The 25,064-nt window shown below is 44.2% G+C and overlaps 1 protein-coding gene across 1 annotated transcript in view; it reads left to right on the top strand.

Moving 5' to 3' along the window:
* XKR6 (XK related 6) overlaps positions 1-25,064 on the top strand; it is a 314,180-nt gene that overhangs the window by 224,445 nt on the left and 64,671 nt on the right. The window lies entirely within an intron of this gene.

Here is a 25,064-nt window from a genome sequence, read left to right on the forward strand (position 1 = left end):
GTTCCATTTTGGTTGCTATTTATATAAATGTAGATACACACATATATACATTTTTAAACAGAATCTTTTCTCTATTTCCCACCTACCCTCTTCTCTTCCTCTTTGGTATTTACTCGTGGAGACCAGACACCAATTTTTAAAACAAGTGTTAAGAATCCAAGGTCGCTGGGGATAGGTGACATTCTCCAACCTTCTGAGGTGGTTTGCTGCCTCAGATAAGCTTGAGGGTTAGCACCATTTAGGAATTCAGTGGAGCTGAGCTTGAGATCATGGAAATCCATTTGGTGGTGCTGTCTCAGGGGCTGTGGATGTGCCCCAAGGACCCCCTCCCTTCTCCCATCTCCTGCAAAACTGTCACTGCAACACTTGTCCCCTTGGAGACTTTCTCTCCAAATGCAGAATTGACATGCTTAATACACAGTCACTTCTTGGTTAGCAGGATGGAGAAGGTCGGAATTTGTTCAAGGTCATGTGGAAGTGGAGGCTTTACTCCTAGGTTCTTCCTTGGGATGTCCAATCCAGACCTCACTTCATGGCAAGAATGAGGGGGATTAAAGTTCCCTTTAACACATCAGACCTATTTTAAAGGTTCACAGGCTGCTACTCATTCAAGGTTAAACCCTGAGTTTCTCACTATACAAAGAAATAGAGACTTGTTTATAGACAATGCCAGTGAATTATCGAGAAAAGCACATCTGCCCCTCTATATATGGAGGAAGCATTAGGGACTAGCTAGACACACGAGCTCTGGCATACAGTCAGAGAGGTGGGCTTTTGGATAGATGAATTCTTCTATCCAATGAATAAGTAGCCACTAAAATCTATTGGTCTGTGGTGTGTGTGTGTGTGTGTGTGTGTGTGTGTGTGTGTGCATGCTTATGGCTAAATGGTGCTATAGAATTTACCACCATCTATTAATTTTTTGGTAAGCTTTTTAAAAAATAATTGATAGCTGAACAGCAACAGGCTAGAAGGTGATGATATCATCACTCTGCTATTTATAGATTTCCATTCCCTGAAGAGTACAGATCTTGATATTTAGATTATGAAGGCCTGTGGGTAGGACTCCTGCCCAGTTCTGTGCTTCCTGCTGTACCCATCGCATGGCTGTCTCATGACATCCGTTGTTAACCACCTGTTTATAAAAAAGGAAACTGAAATATGAAGCCAGAATCTTAGTGGAGAATGGAATTATCCAGTTCTATTTTCCCACCTTTTTTCACTAGGCTTTACCCACTTCATGTATTTGGAAGCAAAACCAGAGACGAAAAGCGTTTGAACCGGTTCTTATTTGGATGTACGGTCAGGAGTAAAAGGAAGAGTGCTATCTAACATTGGATGAGGAAAAAAGAGTTGAGAGTGACTAGGAGATAGACATTGAAATATAAATTACTGAAGACAGTAATCCTGCAACTTCGCCTTTAATGAAATTTAGACTAGGAACCATGATTCTGATCTGATTTGGGTCCAGAGGTTAACCCTTGACTGCTCACCCAATTCCATAGAGAAACTTGCTTGAACCTGGGTCATTCTTTGTGTAGAAGGTCCCCTGCATCTGCTCTTAATTTGATTTGAGCTGTTGTTTTGCTGCAAATTAAGACCTCTGGCAATCCCGAAGACCCAGAAAAGATAGACTCATTTTGTTCAGATCTTAACATCCAAATTAATCTTGAAATTGAACGTGCTTCTTTAAATCCTCTGAATCATAATGACCCTCAGGCTTCAGTTAGCCAGAGGATCAAGGAAAAACTAACTCGAGTTTAAAAGGCAGCACATATACTAAAAGGAAAGGGGAAGACACTTTCAGCTAGAGCAAAGCTTTGAATACTAGGAACAAGTTTGAACTACATGGGTTGTGACCAGGGACAACTATTGTTTGGACCAGAGAAGGCTTTTCAGATCCATGGTCAGCAGCTCTTGTGAAAATAACAGTCAACTATTCTGCAGCAGCCCCACACTCTGATAACTCCCAGTCACTCTGGCTTGTGAGTGAGAGCTGGCTTTTGGAGCCAAAGTGGCTTTTCAGGACCATGACCAGCAGCAGCCTCACCCACTAACAGCTCCTTTCTGCTGGAGCCGTTCTTTGCTAACACTGCATTGAAAATCCACTCTGCAAATATAACCAGTACCCATCCAGATACCTGGCTGTTACAAAACATTTTTTAAGATAGTGAGTCCATCACTTTACAGTGTCTCATAGGAGGTGTGGAGTATCATGATCTCAATCAGCATTTTACAAAGTTTGTCACTGCTCTCTAGGAGAGAATGATGACCTCCTGTAGATCATATGGTACAAGAGTGACCATGATCTGATTCCCAGTGTGTGATCTGTTCTGTGGACCTTCTGATCTCCTGAATATGGGTAGATCAAGACTAATCATGACATTTCATTGGACTCTGCATGTAGCAAACAGAAGTCAGTCGAAAGACACCAGAAGTGAGGGACAGAGGAAGTGAGTTTGGCTAGATCATTTCTCGCATAACCTCTGCCAGACTATTTCCTATTCATAAGGAAGCACTTTTTATCCCAATAGCCTGGGACCCAGACAGGGTATTTTGCCCCCTGCATTATCACAGTATTAATAATAATACTTTTTGAGTGCATACTATCTATGCTAAATGCTTTACATGCATCATTGCATTAATTTTCACAACTTCAGTTCTGTGAGGTAGATAATGATATTGGTCCAATTTTATGGATAAATATCTTTTAACCATTTAACCATAAGACAGAAATTTAGAGAGGCTAAGGAACTTATCAAATGGTACGTATCCATCAGGTGGTGGAGCCAGGAATTGAACCTATTCTTCCAGACACACTGCTATATTGAGAGCTTGTCATCTTAGCCTCCTCTCTCCTTCCTCCTGACGTCTTTCAGTGATGGAAACAGCTTTGATTTTTCCAATTATACCTTACGTGGATATGGGTGATCTCATGTCTCATATGGTTTGTGATTTCGGCCTATGCAAGTTTCAGCTAACTCTTTTTTTTTAAGATTTTATTTATTTATTTGAGAGAGAGAATGAGAGAGAGAGAGAGAGTACATGAGAGGGGGAAGGTCAGAGGGAGAAGCAGAGTCCCTGCTGAGCAGGGACCCCCCAATGCGGGACTCGATCCTAGGACTCCAGGATCATGACCTGAGCCGAAGGCAGTTGCTCAACCAACGGAGCCACCCAGGCGCCCCATGTTTCAGCTAACTCTTATGTCCAATTGCAAGTCATTGTGTAATGACCCTCTTGCCCCAACTTTCTTGTTTCCTCACCAATAATTCAACCAAAGGAATTATAAGAAAAGCATTAACCCACATACAATTTTTGTCAGCTTTGGTGGTATCTCACTATTCATTCCCCCTAATCCAAGCAAATGAATCTTTTACTCACTTCTCCTGTTCAACCACTGGGTTCTTCAGGCGATTGCACTCACCTGGTCATTGCTCCCCTTAGGCACTACCCAACTCCCTATATTATATAACTGACACGGGCTCATGCCCCTTAGTAGGCTGTAGACCTCACCCCCTCATCTGTTTCCTAATACCTAACGTAGGTAGTTGCAGTGAATCAACAGAAGGTTGTAACTTGTTCCTCGTAGTATTCAATGAATGTCAGGATTGAATCCCACTGTAAACGTTGAGTAAGTCTTTTGTGTCCAGGGTAGCGTCTTCTGTCTTCCCGCGAGTCACCTAGAATGTTGTGAGTTTTTGTCATTGGGAAACACTCCACAAGCCACTGAATGGAAGGGTAAATCTGTACCTTCAGTCCACAACAGGGTCTATGGCAGATTGGAGACCTTGAATTCATAGAGTCATGGTTCTTTGTTTTTGCTAGTTTATTCTATGAAGAGTTGGGATCAGTAACTCTCTTTGACCTCTTTTCTTCCTTTGGCACCTTAACCTGTGCCACGTTCTGGGATTGTGATACATTTTATACCTCTTGGCTCTGAGTTGCTGACAGGCCTCAGAATAGGCCAGAGTTATTCCCTTTTGTATGCAATATGTAATGATATCCATACTGTCTTGCCCCTCAAGAGCCCTGATTTCTGTGTGTACCCTGCACAGAAAAGCAGAAAAGGGATGGAAGAAAATGGAATTGAGCTTAGAGTCCCCCCATCCTTCAGATTCTGGATTACATTTGTATGACAATGGGGTTCTTAGCTTTCCTGGAAATGATGGTGGTGTCTATATGGTGTCGATATGTCTACATAATGTCTATAAAGTCTACTGGGGATTTCCAAAGAACAAAAGCAAAAGATTCCAAAGGAGACCAGAATTTACCAAACAAAATCACTGAACATCTTAGGGAGAATGACTGAGTTCATTCATCTACTTGTTTATTCAACAAAAATTTACTGAGCCCCTCTTTCATGTCAGGAACTGTGCCAGGTGCTAGGGAGACAGCAGCAAACAAAACAGATCAAAAATCCATTCACTCATGGAAATGACATCTTAGAGGGTACTCAGATAACTGATAATATAAATAAGGAAAATGGTAGACAGTGAGAAGGAACACAAAATAAAGCAGGGGATGGGGATATGAAGTAACTGCTGGGAGCAGTGTTGAGATTTAGTTGGGATGACTGGAGAAAGCCCCCCTGAGAAATCAACTTGAATAATACTGTTTTTTAATGGAAATATTTAAACATGTTTGAAAGCAGAGAGGATAGCATCATTAAACCCACAAGCACCCATGGTCCAGAGAAAGTGGTTCTTGAGTAAAGACCTGAGAGAAATAAAGAGCAGGGCATGAAGATACTGGTGAAAGAGTGTTCCATGTTCCTTCAAAGACCCTGGGGCAGGAGCTTGCCTAAAATGTTTGAGGAGCAGTGAGGAGGCCATCTGGGCTGGATGGGGAAGATGGAAGGGAGGGTGGGAGGAGAGGATGTCAGAGAGGAGGTCGAGGCCCATACCATGAGGGGTCTTGAGAGCCAAGTAAGGACTATGGATTTCTTTTTTAGTTTCTATGTTTTACATTAGATCCTCAGACCTTATTTATCTAACAGCCGAAAGTTTGTACCCTTTTACCGTCCTCTACTTTTTCCTCCTATTCCCCAGCCCCTGGCTACTACTATTTTACTGTTTCTATGAATTTTATGTTTTTTTTTAAATTCCATATATAAGTGAGGTCATGCAGTGTTTGTCTTTGTCTGGCTTATTTCACTTAGCACAATGCCCTCAATTCCATCCATGTTGTGACAAATGGTAGGATTTCATTTTTTTTCTCATGGCTGAATATTTCATTATACACATAACACCACATTTTGCTTATCCATTCATTCATTGATGAACACTTAGGTTGTTTCCATATCTTGGCTACTGGGGAGAAATGCTGCAATGAATTTGAAGGTACAGATATCTCTCTGACATAGTGATTTTACTTCCTTTGGATATATACCAGAAATGAGATTACTAGAGCATATGGTAACTCTATTTTTATTTTTTTAAGAAACCTCCATACCGTTTTCCTTAGTGGTTATACAAACCCACATTCCCACAATAGTGTACAAGGGTTTCTTTTTTTCCACAAAATCATCAACACTTACTCATTTCTTGTCTTCTTAGTGGTGGCCTTTCTAACAGGTGTTAGGTAATATCTCACCATGGTTTTTATTTGCATTTCCCTGATGATTACTGATGTAGAGCATCATTTCATGTACCTATTGACCATTTGAATATTTTCTTTGTAAAAATATCTATTCGGTATCTCTGCCCATTTTTTAATCGGATGTTTTTGGGGTCTGAGTTATATGTGTTCTTTGTATAGTTTGGATATTAATCCTTTATCAGATATATGACTTGGAAGTATTCTTCCCATTCTATAGCTTGTTTGTGAATTTTTGTTGATGGTTTCCTTTGCTATTAGCAGAACTAAGGATTTTGGCAAAGTAAGGACTCTGGATTTTTATCTGAGTGAATGGGAAGTCATTGCAGGTTTTTGAGGAGAGAAGAGACAGGATAATTTACAATTTAACAGGATCCCTCTGGCTATGGTGAAGAGTGTGGGGACAAGGGTAGGACTTATTCCTCTGGGGAACATCAGTTGCAGGGGATTGGATTAAGGTGGTCACATAAGGACTGGTGAGAAGTGGTTGAAATAGGAATATGTATTTGAAGTCTACAATATATACTAATAGATTGGATGTGAGGTGTGAGCGAGAGAGAAGTCAAGGCTGACTCCAAGGTTTTGGGCCTGAACAGCTGGAAGGATGGGTTTCCTAGTGTTCTCAACTGTAAATTGGTGATAATGCTGCTTATCAATGGATTATTGAGAGTTCTGAATGAATTGATTAACTAGTGATGCCATTTCAGATTTCTAGCACAGAAGGTACCTCTTCAGGATATAGTATTGTGGCACCCAATTGTTCAACCTATACATAGGTACATTTCTCTAATACTTTGGAGTTTCTTAAATATTTGTAGCTGCTTAAATGTTACTTTCTTAATACACAGGTAATATTTATAGATTACTATATGTCATGCGCTCAGCTAAGCCCATGAGTATATCATGAGTATATACACTACATTTAATCCTTAAAACAAACCTATGAAAAAGATCTTAGTATTCTTACTTTATAAATAAGAAAACTAAAGTTCAGTGAGATTAAAAGAAATGCTACCCTTGACCACTCAGCTGGTAAGTGGTAGAGCTGCAATTTAAACCAGCTGTGTCTAATTCTAAAGCTTGTTCTTTTTTTAATTTAATTTTATTATGTTATGTTAATCACCATCCATTACATCATTAGTTTTTGATGTGGTGTTCCATGATTCATTGTTTGCGTATAACACCCAGTGCTCCCTTCAGTATACGTGCCCTCTTTAATACCCATCACCAGGCCAACCCATCCCCCCACCCCCTCCCCTCTAGAACCCTCAGTTTGTTTCTCAGAGTCCATAGTCTCTCATGGTTCGTCTTCCCCTCCAATTTCCCACCCCTTCATTTTTCCCTTCCTGCTATCTTCTTCTTCTTCTTCTTCTTCTTCTTCTTTTTTAACATATAATGTATTATTTGTTTCAGAGGTACAGGTCTGTGATTCAACAGTCTTGCACAATTCACAGCACTCACCATAGCACATACCCTCCCCAATGTCTATCACCCAGCCACCCCATCCCTCCCACCCCCCACCTGGAGTGGTGGTGGTAAAGCTTGTTCTTTTAACTCTTGACATTCCTGCTGCCTCCAACTTCTTTTTTTTTGCTCAAAATTTTCGAAGTCCCTCTCTTGCTGATCACAGAGTTCTACCACCTTTTTGTAGGATAAAATTCTTTAAAAACTTCTCCAGAGGACCAAGATCATAAAATATAAAGACGTGGTTGTCTGTTTATCTTTAATATGAGTTACAAAAATTTCCCCAATTGGTTGTCTTAATTTTATGATAATTTTTTTTCATGGAAAAATTTATCTACAAAAAACACATTTGTAGATCCTGTTTTCTGGACATAATGTCATATTTAGAAAGGCCATCTGAGTGATGCTATTATACAAATATTTTCCTATTGGTTTTCTAATCTTAATATAATTTCATTTTATGTCTAAATATTTGATCAATCTGAAATTCATTTGCTATGTGTTGTGAAGTAGGTATCCACTTTCCATTTTTCCAGAAGTCTAATGATCTATGCCACCATCATTTATTGGATAATCACCCCCCCGCACTAACTCAAAATGCCACTTCTCTTGTTTATTTTATTGCAGTCTGCTTTTCAGTCTATACCTGGCCTTTCTTATTTATTCAGTAGACTTGTCTGTATCTGATGTGTCAGAACTATACTGTTTTAACTATTACGTAGCTTTGCAATGTTTTTATCATCTGTTAGTAGTCTTACTTTTTCCAGAAATTTCCCAAGTGTTCTTGTTTGTTTATTTTTCCACATGAATTTGAGAATCAACTTATCTAGCCAAACAAATATCCATTGGTATTTTTAGTGAGGTTCCATTAAATTTACAGATTAACTTAGGGAGAATGTAAAATCTTTCCCATATTGGAACTTTCCATCCAAGAATGTAGGATACCTTTCCATTTATGTAAGTCTTAGTAGAATTTTAATGTTTTTTTTACACACATCATTTCCTGCTAAATATGTCCCTGTGTATTTTATCCTTTGTGTTACTATTATGTTGGTATTTGCTTTCATTTACTGGCTGTTTTCTTTTGGAAAGTGGATGATTTTTGCTTATCGGCTGATTCTCTGGAGTTTTCACCTGAAAATCATGATAATTTTACCTCCTCTTTTCCAATTATTAAGCTTCTTTCTTACTCTCTCTCTAGTTGACTTGACTAGTACCAATGCTAAAAATTTGTATTGCTGATCGACATTTTGGGGATACTTCTAGTGTTTCCCAAATAAACACAACACAGACTTTTGAGTTGAGGGGCGTGTGTGTGTGTGTGTGTGTGTGTGCATGTGTACATATATGCATTAAGAATTTTATCATATTTTAAGATAAAAACATGAGTTTTATTTTGATTGAGAATAGATGTTGAATTTTATGAAATGTCTTTTCAGTATCTATGGAGATGATTGTAGGATTCTTCTCTTTTGACACATTAATATGGAAATTTACGTTAATAGAGTTCTTAATACACCCCTGTGTTTGTGGAATACATGACTCACTTGTGTAAGAGGTGTCATTCTTTTACTCTGCCGCTGGATTCTGTTTGTTGTATTTTATTTAAAAGCTTGCAATTATATTCCTAAGTTGGTCTACAGTTTTTATTTATGTTTTGTCTTTTTGGGTTTTGATGCCAAAGTTACACGAGTTTTATAAAAAACTCATTTTTGTAAGATTTCCTTTTTTTTCTATGCTCTGGACAGTTCAGTTTCAATAGAATGGCAGTTGTCTATTTCTTTCTATGTAAAGATTAGATAGAATTTTTCTGTAAAACCAGTTGGGCCCTGTTTTTTTAAGGGAGATCAGCTCTGTGACTTTTTTCTGTCTTTCCAGAGGTTGGTTTGGGGAATTTGTACCTTTCTATTAAATGATTCATTTCATTTAAGTTCACAGATTGAGCTGTACAATTTTCAAATAAGTCTTATATGATTCCTTTACTATCTTATGTATCTGTGAATGTTTATTTTGTGCATTTCTATTTTCTTCCCTTCTTTTGTTGTTATGATAACTAACAATGTATTCTATTTTCCCCCAAAGAAGCACTTTTTGAATTTATATATAAATTCTACATTTAAAGTTTGTTTATTCATTAATTTTTTGTATCAATATTAATTCTTCCCTTTTACTTTTCTTGGGTATATTTTATTACATTATTTTTTCTCTCCAGATCCACCTCAGAGCTTACATTTGTATATTATTTACAAATTGCGGGACATATTCATTTTTATATATTCTTTTATTTGATTCTTACAAACTTGTGAGGTAATGGTATGTACCCCCATTTTAAATTTAGGCCTTTAAAAAAGGGCCTAGGGAAGTTAAATGGCTTGCCCAAGGCCACAGAGCTAGAAAGGAGCAGAGATGGGGTCCCAGCAGGGCCAACCCACCTAGATGATCTTCTCCTAGCCTATCCTTGGAAGTGCAGCCACATGCCCCTGGAGCTGCCACAGGCCTGCTCCCTCTGAGTACCTTCCAGTCATTACGCCAAACTCAGTCCTCCCTCAGCCATGTCATTGTCTATACTTGCTGCAGGTGAAGATCACAGTGTGTGGAGGCTTTGAGAAGAGCCAGGGGCTCTAATTCCAGCCACAAATCAGTTTCTGGTTCCTTTTGACATTTGCACCCAAAGCACTTCCTCTGAGCTTATAAAACTGACTCTAGAAAGCTCTCTCCTGGACTGTGGCCTCTTCACCAATGCTAACTTGACAGCAAACAGAACATTTTTCCTAGTTTGCCCTTGGTCACAACAGAGCCACTAAAATTCCTTCTCAGACTTGGGGTGGGTTAAACGTAAGTGCAGGGATGCACGCCGAGTCATGAGAGGCACAGGTGTAGGAGAGGGGGTTGCATGTTCTGTTTCAGGGCTGGGAACTTCAGCAAGTTAGTGTGCCTATCACTTTTTAATCCATTATACTATGGCATCTTAGAGAAAGCAGGACACATGGGGGAATTTCCCCAGACTGACTTTTTCCTTGGAAATGATTTTCAATGGGGAGAAATCAAAGGGAATGTGCCGTTCTTGCTGTATCTTTTATTTATCTTTACTTTGCTGCCACCTATTAATTTTGCCACCTGCCATTCGCCTTTGAAACAGAGCTGATTGGAAAGATGTCATAAGGAGAAGAGTTGACATGCGTGGACTTCACTGGCATGAACTGATTGCACTTCCATTTTGAAGTCTTCACCCTCATAGCAGCCTCGACCTAGGGCAGCCACCGAAGCTTCTGTGCTGACTGTAGCCTGAAGTGCACAAAAGTTGGTTTGACCAGCACAGGCCTTACTTTGTACCGGCTTAGGAACTAGCCTTTTCAACCCTGAATAGCCTTAATACAAGCCATGAACTTTTTCTAAACAATTAGGCTTTTGGATAAAAACGTAATTCATGGATTTGCCCATTTTCCCATCAGCCATTATTTGGATTTGAGATGTGTGACATCTCTACATAATAATAGGTGCTATTATTAACCACAGAAATGGTGGCCCTTCCACTGGAGAAAGAAGAAATAAACAAAGAAAGACGTAAGCTAGAGCAAGAAGGATGAAACTTAGTTGTAAGGAAGAGATTGCTGGACACAAGGGTAGTCAACCACGAGAACAAGTTTCAGAAGGAAGCTGGGCCATGTCACTGCCTGGACATCTTGAAAAGAAATTTTGTTAGATTTCATTATGTAGGAAGTGTAGTTGATATTACATTGGGAGGTTTATTCTAGATTCCTGGGCCAATAATTCTATGCATTTTTAGATTCAGGGTTAGAAATGGTAAACTCTCTTTTCTCTTAAACTACTTGTATTCAACCACCTGCTGATAGGGTTCAGCTGGACCTGGCCACTTCCTGAAAACCCTTCATCTCTTTCCAAAGCCTTGTCGTCCTCACTCTTGTCCTATCTGCTCTCTCACCAAGTCTTGATGGCTCCATCTCAGAAACCTTTCCTTTCCTTGGCTCTTCCCTGCTGTGCGTTGGTTCAGGCCACCCTGGGCCCCAGCTGGAATACTGCTGCAGATCCCAAACCACATGGACAACTGATAGAATTCATGCTGCCGTGGGAGCTCTGAATAAGTTCACCCTCAGAAAATCTATTTACTTCCTGTGTATGCATGAAAACCTACACCCGTGGGCATATAGGTCTGTGGGAAACGGCCATGCTGTCTCTGAGTTTTTGTACGAATTTTGTGTGCATGTGTGTTGCTCTGCTTTTTTCTCATTTGGCTTCACACCTGAGCCTACCTGACAGTGGATAAGTGGTAGCGGACAATGAAGGTTTTGGGGAGGGGAGGGGAAATGGGATAGGAATTTAAAATTTTAATAAGTATCTACATTTACCTGGTAATTTTCCCTCTACAAACTTACTTTTGCTGTCTTTTTGCTACAACAATTTATGGGATCCTAATGCTACCCCAAAGTGTCTCTCTCTCTAGTCCCTCTAGCCCCTAGTTCATTGGTCATAATCTATATAAAAGAGAGAGATCGACAGAGAGAAAGAGAGAGAGATCACAATCCACCAGTCACAACCCATACAACACCATTTGAGCGTCTGCTGTATGTTAGGCACATTCTCAGTGTTTGGGACCCAGCAATGAACAAGATGGATGAGAATCCCTGTCCTGAGTGGTCCTTCCTATGCATAAGCCAGAGAGATCAATCCCTGTTAAATATCCTTGAATAGCTTCCTGTCACCCATGGGATCTGGTGCCGATGTCTCCACCTAGAATCAGGGCCCTCCTCATTTGGACCTCAGAGGGTCTTGGCAACCCTTCTCTGTCCCTTCCCTCTTGCAGTCCCAGACAACTGCCCCTCCCCAACCTCCTGTGCACTCCCACTCCTGTGGGCTATTCCCCCTGCCTTGACCACCCCCAAAGGAATGGGGAGCTCCACCTTCAAAACCCAGCCCAGCGAGCCTTTCTGAGACCCATTCCCCAACCCCCCACCCCGTGCTCCTGGTCTGCCCAGGGCATCTCATTGTGGTCACTGGTGATGACATCTCTTGGACCAAACTTTGGTCAGCCTCCTCTGAACCTGCTTCCCAACTAAGCCTCCAGCTATGCACTTCTGTGTCTGTGTCTGCATCGCCCAGTGTTAGCAAAAGCCCTGTCCAATCAGTTTAGCCAGAATCCCCACCCTCAGTATCGAATCAATCCCCTTGCCCCCACCAGCCCCCAGGTGAGTCAGCTCACCCTGGCCTGCCTTCAGCGAGAATCCTGGTAGGTCAGTTTCACCACAGTCCCTACCCTGATGCCCCCTCTTAGCAACTTTCTATCCGCTGACCTCCCTCCCTGCCCCTTGGCTATAAATCCCCATTTTTCCTTGTTCTATTTGGAATTGAGCCTGGTTTTAGTTTGAGGCCTCTTTCTCCTATTGCAATAGTTCCTGAATAAAATCTGTGTTTACCTTTAACTACTGTCCGGCTCTGGTTTTCTTTGGCGCCCCCTGCATGTCCACCTCAGTTGGGGAGTTCCCTGGAACAGAGTTCGGCCTCAAGGTCCAGGTGGGCGAGGTTGGGGCATGGCTGACTATAGCAGTAGGCTTGGGGTCGGGTGGGTAAAACTTCCCAAGGGCCCTTTTCTCTGGGTCACTGGCGACGTCCTTATAAGGCCTCCAAAATACCAAGAGGGGCAGGTCCTCTAGCCTTTGGCAAGACCTCACCTGCCAAGTCTGCACACCAGCTCACCTGCACCTCCTCTCCCCAAAGCTCACAGGCCTTGGTCAGAGCCCAGAGGGGAGTCTGCAAGAGGCCAGGGCAGCTAGAAGCTGCTAGAACATCATCAGTTCCGGCTGCCCTGCGTGTCCACAAAGGACCTGCAAACATGTGACTTCATGTGGCCCCATGAAGATGCTGGGACAGAGGCAGGCAGGATGTCCTCAGCCCACTTAACTGAGAACCAAATGGGCTCAGACAAGTGAAGTGATTTGCCCACATTGCCACATTGCCATCTTGATTACCTGGGTGGCCAGAGGGACAGGAGTCTTTTTAAAGGATCTGGTTAGAGAAGAGACTGTCAGAGGGGTTGCATCTGATGTGGTGATGTTGTTGCCTGGGTTCCAGGTAGTTCCACCAGGAACCTGGGTCATGCTAGCTGCTGGGCAGGGCTGAATATGCCCAGGGCCACCTGGACTCCTGTGCCGGTGGATCCAAGCACCTGCTTGCTTCCCTATTTTTCTGTGAATACAAAGGAACATGAGCTGGTTTTCCCATATGTTATTTCAGCAAATGCATATTGAGCCTCTCTGGGCCCTGCAGGAGTTGGGGGACAAGTGAGTGGGCCACAGCTCTTCAAGGAGCCTTCTTAACAAGAGAAATGGGGATGGGCAGGGTAAGATATGCCACCAGACCCTCAGAGAACCTGAAGAGGGGGCAGGCTCTTTTCCAGCTGGGGATTCAGAGAAACTGCAGAAAGGATGCTGGAGACAGTGGCTGAGGCTGAGTGTGAGCACCTTTGTCAAAGTAAAGAAAGGAGGAAGGCCAGAGACAGAACTGGGGCACGCAGGGAAAGAGGAACCACATTTCCTTCTGTGTTAGAGTCACAGGCAAATACTGCTTCTAATACAACCGGTGAAGAGGGTGTCTTGGGGTGTCTCTCTGCATAAAAGTCCCTAACAAAAAGCTCGAGTGATAAAATACACCTATTTCCTATTAAATCAGGCTTTAATAAATTGTCCTCCCCCATACCATATCATATGCATTATTTAATTTGTTTGAGATGGAGTGCCTTTTGCAGGCTGTATAAATCCATGGGAATTTAAGTCTTGACAAGAGCTATTGAATGTTATATTAAGTTTTTCAAATTGGCAAATGTTGGATGGCTTAAAAATTATTAATTAATGTATAACATTAAATACCAATAAATTGCATGGTGTATTTATGAGCTATCTTTGAAGGTCATTAAATATGCATATCAGGCAATAAATCTATTCTCTTCTATGAATTTGTTCCGAATTGTGGCGAGTTATGGTTTAGGTGGTAGTGAGGGAGAGGTCTAGACAATCACTGGTTGTCACTGAGACCCCAGGTGGTGCGCAGGAACTAGGGGTCAGTCCCCTTCTGCTTCCATCACTCTGGCTAATGGAATGGGAAGGAAGCTCAAGAAGTTGGACCCTTGCGGTTTCAGACGTGGGATCAAAAGAGACAAAATATGGAAGTTGGAGTGATGCAGGTGAAAATTTCTACTCCGAAAAGACATGTCTTGAAGTCATCATCCCATCACCATGAGTGGCCGAAATAACAGTTGCTATTAGTTGAGTGCTCTGACAGCACTTTTCAAAAATTAGCCCACGTGATCCTTACACAAAGTTGGGAGGTAAAACAGCATTATCCCCAATCACAGAGGTTAAGTACTTTGCCTAAGTTACTCATTCCAAAGCTCCCCCACCTCATTTCATGACCCTGTGCTGCCTCCATTCCAGGACTGGCCTCAATTATAGAGCCTGAGAGTTGGAGGGACTTTAGCCCTCCTACCTTCTCTGAGAGTGGTGACAAACGCGATAATTAATTGGAGTGCCCAGGCCCAGCTGTTCTGGTTGTCAAAAGCTGTTGGTGCTTCTTTACTGATGTTTGCATAGTGCCACTTGTTACAGAGTTGGAGTCACATCCAGGGTCGTCACCTGTCTCATCCCAAATTTCTCCAGTGATGGGGGACTCACCACCTCCCGAGGCCCACTGACACACTACTTGGATTATTGGAAAATTTATTGTTTCTTTTATTCCCCAAATTTTATTGAGATATAATTGACATACAGTATGTATAAGTTTAGGGTGTCCAGCGTAATGATTTGACTTACATATATTGTGAAATGACCACTACTGTAAGTGTAGCTAGTATCCATCATCTTATATAGACACAAAAAAAAAAAAAGGAAAGAAGAATTCTCCTTGTAATGGGGACTCTTAAGATCTACTCTCTTAGGGGGAGACGAACCATGAGAGACAATGGACTCTGAAAAACAAACTGAGGGTTCTAGAGAGGAGGGGGTGGGGGGATGGGTTAGCCTGGTGATGGGTATTAAAGAGGGCACGTTCTGCGTGGAGCACTGGGTGTTATGCACAAAGAATGAATCGTGGAACACTACATCAAAAACTAATGATGTAATGTATGGTGATTAAGATAACAATAAATAAATAAATAAATTAATTAATTAAAAAAAAAGATCTCCTCTCTTAACACTATTCCTATGTATCATACCAGTGGTAGCTGTAGGCATCATGTGGTACATGACATCCCGAGCACTTATTTATCTTGTAACTGGAAGTTTGTGCCTTTTGGCCACTTTCATTCAATTCCTCCTCCCCTCCCCTCACCTCTGGTAACCACAAGTTACCATCTCTTTTTATATGAGTTTGGGTTTTTTGTTTTGTTTTGGTTTGTTTTTTTGTTTTTCAGATTCCACACATACAGTATTTGTCTTTCTCTATCTGACTTACTGCACTTAAGGTAATGCTCTCAAGGTCCATCTGTGTTGTTGCAAGTGGTAGGATTTCCTCATTTTTGAATGATATTTCAAATGGAATAATCTTCCATTGTGTGTACGCGCGCGCGCGTGTGTGTGTGTGTGTGTGTGTGTGTGATATCACAACCTCTATCCATCGATGGACACTCAGTTGTTTGCAAATCTTGGCTATTGTAAATAATGCTGCCATGAACTTGGGGTGCAGATATCTCTTTTACTTTAGTGTTTTCATTTCTTCTGGATAAATATGCAGAAATGGAATGGCTGGAACATATGGTAGTTCTATTTTTATTTTTTTGATGAATCTCTATGTCTTGTTTCGTTAGCTGTACCTTGGATGAGATAATCTGTCATTTTTCACATGTTCCCAGATGGCCAGCAGAGGACAGTGTGGTTGGGGGGCGGCGGGGACACCAGTGAGATCAGGAGCCAAGGGCTCTAGACTTTGCTTCACTCCTGAACACCTGCGTGCTCTCAGGGAGGTAAGTATCCCTGGGTTCCATGTTAGAACAATGAGGGTGCAGGCCTAGGAAACCTCTGTGGTGCCAGCCAGCTTTGGGAGCCTGCAAGGCCACTCCTAATGGGAGCTTTGATGAGATGAGGTCTCATGGGGGATGCAAGAGGTCCCAAGTGTGAACTCAGAAAACCTTACTAGCTTTGTAATCTCAGGCATGTCACTTGACCACTTGGAAGTTTGTTTCTTTTAGGGGGGCATCCTTGGACCTTGGACCTTGGACCTTGGAAGTCATTCAACATGTTGTGGCCCAGGCTTCAGTAAGGTGGTAGACTGAATGAGACAAGCAAGAGAGGAATGAGCTGCCTTGGGGTCTGCAAGCTCAGGCACTGATGGCACGTCCTCGGTCATGACCAGGTCTTTGTCCCGGTTCAGGTGGGTCCTCAAGTAAACGGGCGCTCAGGCAGCCAGACATGGTCTGCTTTCAGTGAGGCCACATCCGTTGTGGATGAATTAATGGTTAAGTTAATTTGTTGCAAAACTGTCCTGGGTAGTCTGCTCTGAGAGAGCAATAGAGAGAGAGACAGAGAGTGAGAAAGACAGTGAGTTGTCTGGTTTAGGAACAAGGATGCCATGGAGCTGTGTCAATGGCTTTGTGATGTGCATTCATTCAACAAACATTTATTGGGCCCTCTTCTGTACCAGGCACTAGAATAAAGAGAGGAAGAAGGCCCGGTCTGTGCCCCTTTGCTCTTCCTAGACTGTGGAGTTGGCACTTCTGAAGGTAGGCTGGCTGTCTTTTCCATCCTCATGTGCCCACCGCTAGGCACCTAGCAGACACCCGATAGTCATTTACGAGATGAACGAGTGCAGGAAGGCTGTCCACAGTAGCTGGCAGTCTGATGGAGACAGCAGTGCACACAAGTCACTCTACTGTGACTGGGTGGGTTGCAGAGGTAGCATGGGTTGGCTTCTCCGACTCACCGGTCCCTGACCTACAAATAGGGACTGGACCAGCTGCTGTTCAAGGTTCCCTGGGTCTCTGGGAATCATGTCTTCCCTCCCGTGACTTCCCACTCCTGGAGCCTCCCTGGTAGTGGAGAGAAGGAGGACCCTGGCCCTTGGCTGGGCCTGTTTACTCTTCTATTCACTCATTCAGTAAGTACGTACATTTTTCCACTCATGACCTCATAAATCCTCCCACGATGCAGGGGACAAATTTTGATACTATCATGTTTCCAATGAGGGAGACTCACAGATTAAGTTATTGGTCCATGCTGTAGAGCAGGGATTCGAACCCAAGTCTCCGCTGGAGAGTGTGGTGGAGGCAGCTGAGGCCTGAGCTGAGACCATCAGACGTGCTGTCAGCTCCCGGCCAGCCCATCTCTGCGCTGGGGTTGGAGTTCTGTCCTCCTGACTCTCTGGACAGTGCTTCCGCAGGGGGCTGTGCCTCCACATACTTGAAAACCTCTCTGGAACTGATGCTTCACCTTTTTTTTCCAGCCCACAGAGGAACCACGCAGATCAGCAAGAGCACATGTGTTGTTGCTGGCGTGGGCCTGAGCAGAGATATAATTTTCCCTCTTTCAGCCCGGTGCCCAGAGCAGGCTGGTGGGCGAGGGCACGGGAACACTCCCGCAGAGGGAAAGTGCCACCGTTCTGGCCCACTCAGATGGTGTTTGCTTTTCATTGCAACTTTATTTGAACCTGACTTTTCAGAGAGCTCGGGGATTGTGCCAGAGTTGCTTTTATTCGTGGGCAGCAGTCTGCCTCAATGCTGTGCTATGTTCTTTGCTGGGAGAGGTGGTTCTGCGAGTAGGAGATAGGGGAGCCGCTGGGGTCGTGTCCGCCACACCCTGTCCCACAGCACTGTTGGCCGGGGCAGAGGAGGGAGGGGCTGTTTGCCAGCCTGTGGCTACTGGCCCAAATCCTGGCACCTTGCAGGTCATCCAGAGGGTCAGTTGCTGAGAAGATACTGAGGCTGAGAGAGACTAAGACACACCCCAGGTCACATGCTAGCAGATGGCATAGATTATAGATGACTGCTTTCTCCCTGTGCCCGCACATGGCCCTTCTTTAGTGTGTGTTCATGGAGGGAGAGAAAATTCTCTCTCTTCCTCTCTTGATAAGGTCACTAAGCCCATCATGACCGCCCCCGTGATAGCATCTGGACCTAGTCACCTCTCAAGGCCCCACCCCAAAATATCATCACATCGGGGGCTAGGGCTTCAACATATGACTTTGGGGGGACACAAGCACTGTCCCCTTTCTGCCCCTGAACCCTGGTATGCTGCTGACATTGAGTTCTGTGTTCTTTCCTCTGCCACTTACCACAGATAGAGCCTTTTTCTATAGAAGCAGCTCTTGGAAAAGAAATAGAATCTCACTGGGGTAACACTTCTCAGCAAGAGGGAAAAGGGGAGAAAGAGGAGAGGGTGACATGGTTTCCAGGCATCCTCGATGGCGACCCACTCCTCACCTGTCATCTGCTCCCCCACCAAAGCTGGGCTGGGGGTGAAATAAAAAGTAATTTTTCCTGTGAAGGCACCTAGCCCGGAATATGGCTGAGCTGCCCCATGACTAGGGTCTGGCAGGGCCTGTGGTCAAGTCTGGGTTGAGGAGGAGGACCGTTGCCTCTCCTGGGGTCATCATCCTCCCCGCTGAGCTGGTGGTCCAAACTCTCTGCTGCCCAGGCACTGTTTTGAAAAGGACTTCAGGAGAGGATCTGGCAGCATTGTTCCCAGTGTATTATTGTGGGCAAGATGCTCTCCTCTCTGTGCATCCATCTTCCTGTCAGTAAAAGGCCCTCCAGCCAGGCCTTGCTCATCCCACACTCCTAAGGAGAGGTGTTTCACCCCGATTCCTGGCTTACATATTAAAACTAGAAGTATATAGCACAATGTCCTCTGGAGACTAACATACCAGAGTCCGCTGCCATCTGTTGAGATCCAGCGGGCTGCCAGACACCTACTGAGGTACCGACTCCTCCCTCCCACATCCCACAAAGGCAACTGGGTTATAATGAGAAGGATTGTTGGGCAGTTGGAAAAATATGTGTTCCATTCTGGCTTTCTCATGCACTCCCTGTGTGGCCTTAAGCAAATGGCTTGACCTCTCTGAGCTTCAATTTCCTACCTATGAAGAAGAAGAAGGTGAAGGAGAAGAGGAGGAGGAAGAAGAAGAAGAAGGGGAAGAAGAGGAAAAAGAAGGAGAAAAATATTCAGAAAAATGAGATAGCATTTGGGAAGCACCACAGTACCAACACAAAGTGGGTCCTCAAGAAATATCAGTAGCCTATGCCTTTCTTGGGCCTCAGCTTTCTCATCTGTGAAGTGGGGATAGAATAGGTTTCAGAGGGCAGTCGGGAAGATTGAATGAAAGAATATGTGGGAAAGTCTGGTACCTTAAGGCTTAGCTAATGTCACTCCTTCCTTCCTTCACTGGAGCAGGCAGCCATGAAACCCTCAACTTAGTGAACTGTTTGCAGGCTTTCCAGGCAGTGGGCATTTTGATGACTGCCTTGGGAGGAATGGCCAGTGTAGCATCTTTCTTTTCCACAGCTGTTTTGTTGTGCTTGGTGACTTTCAACTAAGATACTGAGACATCTATGACGATTAGTGATGGGTTACTTTAAATTCTTAGCTTATAACATGGGTCAGGTTCATTCTTTCAAAATGAGTGTTCCATCAATTCCTATTAATTGAAACTCTAGTCCTATGATGCGTGGTGTTCTCAAGGAACGCTCCTGAATGATGTATAGGAATGCCCTCCTTGTCCTGAAGAACCAGATCTTAAGCCTCATCTATCAGACACATTCCCAAGAAATGGGAGAGAGCAAAACTCTTACTGAGTGGTTTACTGAATTAAATGCTGCAAACTCCATGCACAAAGACATATGAATATTCCTTCCAGAGGCATGCCAGTGTAGCCCCTGGGACCTGTGATATGTGACTCTTGGCCTAGTTCTTTTTAAGTTTTTTTTTTTTTATTGTGGTAAAACACATATAAGGTAAAACTTACCATTTTAACCATTTTTAAATGTACAGTCAGTGGTGTGAAGTCCACTCCCATAGTGCGGCCGTCACCACCATCCCTCTCCAGGACTCTTATCCTCCTGAACTGAAACTGCACCTGACTCCCCATTTCCTCTCCCCACCCTCCAGTTCCTGGCAACCCGCGTTCTACTTTCTGTCTTTATTTATTCTAGGTACCTCATGTAACTGGAATCACACAGTATTTGGTCTTTTGCGAATGGCTCATTATCCCTTAGCATGATGTCCTCCGGGTTCATCCACATAGCATTGTGTCGGAATTTTCATACTTTTTAAGGCTGAATAATATCTCATTGTGTGGATAGACCACATTTCGTTTACCCATCCACTCTTGGTACAGTTTTAACAAGCCTGCCCATTCTCACTATGGCTGACTCATCCCAAGATGATGACCAATGGCCCTTTTAGAGTTTACAAAGCACCTTCATGGACATGTTCTGTCCATCTCCTACCAACCCTGTAAGACAGATGTGATCCTGAGACAGGTGAAGTAATTTGCCCAAGGTCCTACATTATCAATCAACAAAATAGACACTCAAACTCCGGTCTAATGTTAAACTCCAAGCACCATGTTATTTCTCCTTGAAAGCTCTGTTCTGTTGAAGCTGGGCTGATATTCAAAATAGTGAACAAACTGGGAGACTCAGTCACCAATGGACCTTACTGAGAGGGAGGTCACCTGGGGTCCCTGGGGTTCAGGCCAGGGCACACCCCAGAGCAGTTAGGGATGGCAGGCAGAGAATTCCAACTTGTGTCTAATCAGTACTCAGAACAGGACTATTTCGACAGATATTTAATAACAGGTCTACAGTACTGATGCAAGTCACTGTCACTTATGGGATTAGGTTCTAGTGGGACTTACAGAGGTGGAGGGCATCTTAAGAAGAAGACACTGGCAAATCTATTTTTGGAAATCAGGAACAGAGAATTTGGCCCCCAAAATATTTTTTGGTCATATCTGTCACCTGCCACAAGAAGTGATGCAAATGTATCTGATTAGGTGAGCTACTGATTCTCACAGTTGGCTCCATGCTCCTAGTGTCTAAGGAAGAGGACATGGGATGGCAGGAAGGTGGGGGCAGCCAGAACCCCCCCACCCCATTAGTGTGCACAGCATATATCTCTCCTGTGTTTGGGACCTCAGCTGCCCACTGGTAAGAGGAGATACTACCAGGGTCCTTAGAGAATAATGTGAAAGGTGAAGGTAGCTAGGACCACTGGGTTGGGGGACTGGGCCTTGACCTGAGTCTCCTTTTAGTCATGAACCACTGACTAGCATTAGGTAAGTTGCCTAACTTCTGGTGCAAGAGAAGGGCTCTTGCGGTTTTCACCTTCTATGACTCTCTGGAATATTTATTCCTACTCAATTCCAAAATGTACTAAGCCTGCTCACAGTTACAAAACACACAGGAACAGGAAAATTAAAAGAATCTAAAATAAAAACCCAGTTACAAGAGGCAAAAGAATACATGAGCCAGGTGTCAAGATGAATTAGACTGTAGTCTCAACTGAGCTTATCGCTGAGCTTCCCAACAGCAGAGGCAAAAAGGGAAACATGTCATATTCTCTGATCAAAGGATACTTCAGATTTTTCTTAAGAGACACATCTTGGCACTAAAGGAATTTATTACCTGAGTCCTCATATCAAAGGCAGAAGTAACAGTGTCTGGCTGAAATTTTGTTACAGACCCTTTCTCAAATGGACATCTCTCATTTTGCTCTTTCATAAAATCTAAGGGCAAGGACATCAAATTTTATATGAGGGAAATCATTCCTATAGTTAAAATAATATACTCTATGTCTGTTCCCTGTCTTCAAACTGAGGCCCAACAAAGGAATTGACAATCCACCTTGATGACGAACGATGGTGAGATTCTACAGGAATGAATGGTTCACATGCTGTATCTTGCAAACATTAGATGTCTCAGTGAGTTTGGAGCATTTCCAGGTCCTGGTCATTTCATGCTTAAATCCTCTACGGAGGGCCTGTTGTGTTGTTAACTTGCGACTTTGTGCCTTGGTACCTATGATAGCACCAGGCACACAGTGGGGACTCAATGAATCTTTGTGGAGTCATATGTTAGTTTCTAGACATGGAGAATTCAGGACACAAAAGATCTGAGAAAATGGTCCAGTGCCTTCATTTTACAGATGAGTTGTCTAAGGCCCAGAGGGCTGTCTCGATTTGCCCATCATCACACGAGGGCTAGTGCTGGATTTGGGTGTAGGACAGAGGCTCTGTCGCTGGGCCACCGCTCAGCACTGTGTTGCTACCATGGCCTGGTCCCCTGACCTTATAGGATAGTGGATGCATTTATAGAATGCATAGAGTGGTCTGTCTCATCCCTGTCTTCAGAGAAGCATATGGAAAGATGGGCGTGTAGTTATGGTGGCACAGAGTACAGGGAAGGGCCGAGGTGTCCGACCAAAGCCAGACAGGTTGCTCCTACCCCCTGAGCCTGAGGGGCATTGACAATTAGCCCAAACAAAGTTGTTTGTAAGCCCTGCCTCTCTGTGGTGAGCATTTAGGGTCTGACATGCACTGTCACTTGAGTAGGGCAGGCCTCATGGGCTCTCTGGGCATCTGGGGTTGGCATGGCGTTTCCATAAAGAACCCACGTGGGAACCGAGGGGAACATTTGCCCATTGCCCTCATACAGGTGAGAAGCCAAGCTATGTTGTGAACAAAGGCCACCTGATGCATCCCATCTTTGGTTGAACTGCAGATAAACTGTCCCAGTGGGATGGGAGTCAGGCTTGGTATTAGGCTCTTTGGGGGAGCACGCCACCAGCACCGTCAGTGTCTCGTGGCCCCTGGGCAGGAGTCGAAAGCTGAGCCCTTGACCTTACTTGAGCTCAGGCCTCATTGAAAGGGACAGGTGGTGCTTCTGTTTCCCCTCAATGGCGCTTCATACTTAAAGAGTGCTATTAAGTGCCTGTCTCAAGGCTGAATTGCAGGGTTCCTTAAATGACCCCCATCTAGCCCTTAATTCTGTCGTTGCTCTTCTCTTTGGGCTTATTACACATTCTCCATTTCCTCTAAATGCTGTGAGTTCTGGTCAGGGAAGCCTGTGTGTGGTTAGGGGCCCACATTTCTCTTGTTCCGTTCCATTCATAGGGAGACCTTTCACCTACTAATCTCTATAATCCAGCCCATCGTCTTTAATTAAATCTATTCCTGAACAGTCCTTTTCACTGAGTTTCTCTGGATACCACTAGGTAACATCTCCAGCCAGGCCCAGCCTGGTTTGAGAACACTGGACTGTGATTTCTTAAGAGTCCAACAGCTTCCAAGAACCAGCAGTTCACGAGTGTTACCGAGACATTCACGTGCAAGGCATCCAAACTGGAATTTCCCACAGTGGCACCTGGGACCAGCTGCTTCGGGAGCCCTGGGCTGCTTGTGAAAATATCGATTTTGAGGTCCAAGCCCCAACCTAGGACATAAGAATTTCTAAAGGTAGTTTCCGAGAATCGGGATTTTTGTCAAGGACCCCGAGGGTGTGATTCTGGCACATTCAAGGTTGGCACCTGCTGCTCGAAACTCCTAAGGAAATTTCTAAAAGCCTCAGACATTTTGTGCTTCCTTTTCGTGCTCCCTTTTCACTTTCAACTTCAACCTGTAGATGGAAAACAGGTCTTCATGTCACAAATCAGATTTGAAGTTAAAAAGGAAAGGATAGCACTTTTAGTTGTGGGGAGGAGAAACTGCGGGGGTAGGCTTGTGGCTTCCCCAGGTCCCAGAGTCCCCCTTCCTCTCTCCCTTCTTTCTTCTCCATACCGTTCTTCCTATTCTTTTCCTTACTGTCCCCCTGCTTTCTTTTCCTCCTGCCCCTCCATCTCTTCGGTGTGTCAGGTCATGTTCAGGCAGGAAAATAGCGAGCACTGTCAAGCTGGTAGGTCAGGGAGAATTTAATAAAGATGGTGGGCAGAGTGTAGGCAAAATGCCAAGAGCTGGTGCAGCGTCCTGGAGCCAGAAACAGTGGGGAGCTGTTAACACTCTGAGCCCTGAGTGGGTGAGGGGAGACAGCCATCGCTGTGGTCCAGAATGAACAGTGCAGTGAGGACCACCCACAGAAGCTAGGTCAGGGACACAGCCCCCAGGTGGGCTCCCGCCTTGTCCCCGACTTCCTGCTCATGCCCCTCACTGACTAAACCCACCCAGAAGAGGGCAAGGGAGTCCATGGACAGATTGTAGCCCCCTGGGGCACACAACATGGAGAGGGTCTGCAGGCCAGATGGAAAATTCTAGTGCCACAGGAATGGAAGGAGACCTGTAGTTTCTGTTATTGATTGATTGATTTTTACTTATTGATTTAAATGATAGGCTCTCTGTGCTTAATTTTAAATGAGAAAGTCGTGTCTAGTCTGTGAATGCACTTTTCCCTTTGGCTATCAGGAGGAAGGAGGAGAACCAGGGAGTCACCAGAAGGAGTAAACTCAAGGGTACACCAGGTTGCAAGGCTGGGAAGGGAGAAATGACTCCCATCCTCCTGAGCACTAGGATCCCAGGTTAACAAAAACTGGATGCAAGAAGCAAGAGAGGGACCAGGCCGAGGGCCTCCGAGAAGCAGCAGGGTGCTGCAGGGGCCCCCACCCACCCTGCCCATCCCCTGTCCCACGATGCCCAAGAGGATGGCTCTCGGAGGAGGTCTGAAGTGCAGGTGTTCTCCATCTCTGTTCTCATTGGCAGTGGTGGGGGTCCTTGGGGCTGTGCTCTGAGCAAGAGGCGTCCACCGTCAATACCCTCACGACCAGGTCTCTGATCTCCAGTGCTTGTCCAGCCAGAGCCTTATTCCTTGCCCCAAGCCAGAAGGAGAATAGGAGCCTTCTGGAGAAGGAAGGCAGGGCTGAAACCCCACATTTGCTCCTTTGTGCTGAACCAGTGCTGCCCTTCTTCCTTGCTGCTCAGAACTCACTGCCTCTCCTATCTCATCAGGACCTGTCTCACTTCCTATGGTCACAGCCCCATCCCCAGTTCAGGGCCAGGCCCTCTTCAGCCTTGGCCCATTG

The sequence above is a fragment of the Callorhinus ursinus genome, unplaced genomic scaffold (genome assembly GCF_003265705.2).
Source record: "Callorhinus ursinus isolate GAN/ISIS: 27379988/994484 unplaced genomic scaffold, GSC_fseal_2.0 scaffold4, whole genome shotgun sequence".
Classification (NCBI taxonomy): Eukaryota; Metazoa; Chordata; class Mammalia; order Carnivora; family Otariidae; genus Callorhinus; species Callorhinus ursinus.